This window comes from Tamandua tetradactyla, chromosome 6, assembly GCF_023851605.1.
Source record: "Tamandua tetradactyla isolate mTamTet1 chromosome 6, mTamTet1.pri, whole genome shotgun sequence".
NCBI lineage: Eukaryota > Metazoa > Chordata > Mammalia > Pilosa > Myrmecophagidae > Tamandua > Tamandua tetradactyla.
Window position 1 is genome coordinate 133,498,370 of NC_135332.1, and position 3,163 is coordinate 133,501,532.

Genomic DNA, 3,163 nt, shown 5'->3' on the forward strand with positions numbered 1-3,163 from the left:
TTCTTTGTGCTTGTGATTTCGTAGTGTTCACAACCTGCTTTTGGACTGATCTGAAAATCAGTAGAGCCCCACCAAATGTCTGAGTCACTCAATGAGGCTCAATGATAATATCTAAGCTGTGGTTCTCCAGGTTTGCGCAAATGTAGCATGCCTATATGTTTATAATATCATAAATATATTTACTCTACTAATGGGATCTTACATCCACATTCACACCTACACCAGGTATTGGAAAGAAAATGTTTGACTTTTTTTAAAGGTCAAACATCCCAAGATAACTGATGCTACCATGTGAAATGCTGTTCATAGATTTGTAGCCTAATATAAGTACTGTGAGATTTCAAACACATCTTAATGTACTCATGATTACATTAATTAGCCCTAATTAAACCTGAAACTCTGACTTTATTAAAATGAATAATTAATGTTGACAATGGAAGTGCAAATGAAAACATGATTAATGAATTTGCTTACTATTCATTAACAACATTAGATTTCAAATTCTGTGGGTGTATTTGATTATGTGCAGAGAGTATATTTTGTTTTATGTGTAGTCTCACAAAGCTTATGGAAACATTTTGATTTGAATTAACAAAAGAACCAAGCAGAAATATTTCAAGTAAATATTAAAGAAATTGGAAGAATATACTTAGAGAAAAAAAAGGACAGAATTTAAAGTAAAATTGCAATCTCATTAGACCCAAATATGAAAAGAAATATAAATTTTATAAAACCAGCTTGAATTGTAAATCATTCTGGCAGTTGTTACCTAAGTAGAAAGAGATTTCATTCTTTTAAAAAATAATAAAAACATTAGCAATGAAAAATCATGATCCAGTGAATAATTTTGGGTCATAATTGTATAAATCAAGTTGCATCTTAATTTAAGAATTTGAATCAATTGAGGGCAGGGACAATGTCTTATTTGTTTTTGAATGTCACATAGTGTCTAATCCTACTTGAAGAGAGTAGTGCTCATTTTGAAATACCTTTTCAGAAAAGCAATCGAGTTGTAAAATGGGTCCAAATGGAGAAGTATCTTTAAAAAGCAGTATTTAAGCATATTTTACATCTGGCTTTCAAGATTGAAAGCAGGACACGGAAGTGAACTTTTAGAAATAAAAATCTTATTAGAATTCAATATTGCTTTAGCTTAAATACATGTACATATATACATGGGCAAGGCACCTACATATTCATGTTGAGACATTGTATACATTACTATATATTTAACTGGTTGCCGACTTCACTTAGTTCTTCCAGTTTAAAGCGATTTATACCTTCACATGCTATTCTCTTAATTCATTTCATAGTGGTCGGTCTATAGTTATTTTTTATTCTTTTTTAAATAAAATATGGAACACTTCACGAATTTGTGGGTCATCCTTGCGCAGGGGCCAGGCTAATCTCTGTATCGTTCCAATTTTAGTATATGTGCCATCGAAGTGAACACCGGTCTATAGTTATTTGAGTAGAGTACTTGAAAATTATTTTTCAGGAATAGTGTGCTACTAAAGCTTGATATGAAGCAAATTCCCCTTGTTGCTTCTTTTTCCCCTTGCCTTTCAAATATAAGCTTTCCTTTTAAATACTGGTGGATACCTGGTTGGGGACTGAACACTTTAAACTGCCTAAAAGCTTTCCCTAGACAATCTTATCTAGTTCTATGGCTTCAACTACTATCTCTGAATGTTGATACCCAGCCCAGAACTTTCTCCTAACCCCCAGAATCTCATTTATAACTACCTAAGGAATATTAGATTTATCTATTTTGATGTCTCAAAGGGACCCCAAATTCAATATAAAACCCCCTAAGCTTATTATCATTACCCCTTGGGCTAGATATTATCTAGTGACAATCAGTGTCCATTTTCTGTCGCCTGACTCTGTACCAACATCTTTTCCCCTTCACCAGACATTATAGGGGCTATTAATCAAAACAACACATTTGAAAGACTCCTTTTTTGTCTAGGGTCTTGCACTCATGAACTGTTGGGGAGGCGCAGGGTGTTATTTTCTCTAGTGGGCAGAAGGGCAGCTCCAGCAGACACAAATGTTAGCAGCTGTGGCTACATGCTCCACTGTCAAGTCTCCAAAGATGGTCTGGGCAGGGAGGGGAGCCAAGGGCAGCAGCGGTGTCCTTACCTCAGGGTGGAAACAGCAGTTCCTGATCTCTGAATTCTGCTTCCTGCACAAACTCTGACTGATACCCTGCTTCTCGCTGTGCAGTTTCTGTCATGGAGGTTGTCACCACTATCTAGACAACTACCAAAGCTACCCAGTTTGTAGATGGCTCCCAAATTCAATTCTCTACTTTGGACCTTGAAGTTTACTAAGTTCCCCCACCTCCATTTTCCTGCTAGTGGCTCTGGCCTCTCTGACCCACTGTCATCCCCAGTCTGACGTGTCTAAAATAATCTTTCCTTCAAAATCAGTTTAAGAAAATGATACTATTATCATCCTGGCTATTTCCCCGTGTAAAATAGTCAGGAGGTGCCAGGTTATACTGTCGTAATAGCTCCCTAGTCTCAGCGGCTTATTTGAAATAACAAATAACGCTGCCTGAGGCTCAGCTGAGGCTCTGCTCCACAAGTCCCCATTCTGGAACCCTGGGTGATGGAGAAGCTCCTTTTTAAACATTGTCAGTTATTGTGGCTGTGGGAGAAAGGAGCCCTGAGAGGTCTTGAGCTAGAACTAAATTATTTGGCCAGAAGTAGTCACATAGTCAATTCCATTATTTCCCCCAATCCTGGGAAGGTAGAGACAGAAATACAATTGCACTCTTCTACTCATGAATTCTTTGAATATCTTATCCTTTTCTCTTTTCATTTTCTGCTCAGACTATTGTTTTAATGTGAAAAGTTCTCTACCTATCCACATTGAACCCATTATTTGTCATCTTTCATGTTTCCTTTTCCATTGCAGGAATAATTGTCCCGTCAATTTGACAATGATAATTGTGACATCTTTATTATTTTATATTATCATTTAATTTTAGATGCTTTGCCTCTGTCACTGGATTATATGGGACAATATCCTTCCCTTCTGTATGTCACCCACCGTGATTGTCACTGTACACTTCATGTGCAGTCTCTCAAGAATCTTTTTACTTTTCAGGGATATGTTGGAAATGGATAAACACCGACCTAATTCATTAGGACAG

At 36.7% G+C, this 3,163-nt stretch overlaps 1 non-coding gene across 1 annotated transcript; it reads right to left on the minus strand.

The window, feature by feature from the left end:
• Positions 1-1,349: 1,349 nt before the first annotated feature.
• Positions 1,350-1,451, minus strand: LOC143689191 (U6 spliceosomal RNA). Its single transcript, XR_013178653.1, has one exon. It is a non-coding gene; the product is annotated as a U6 spliceosomal RNA (small nuclear RNA).
• Positions 1,452-3,163: the final 1,712 nt, after the last annotated feature.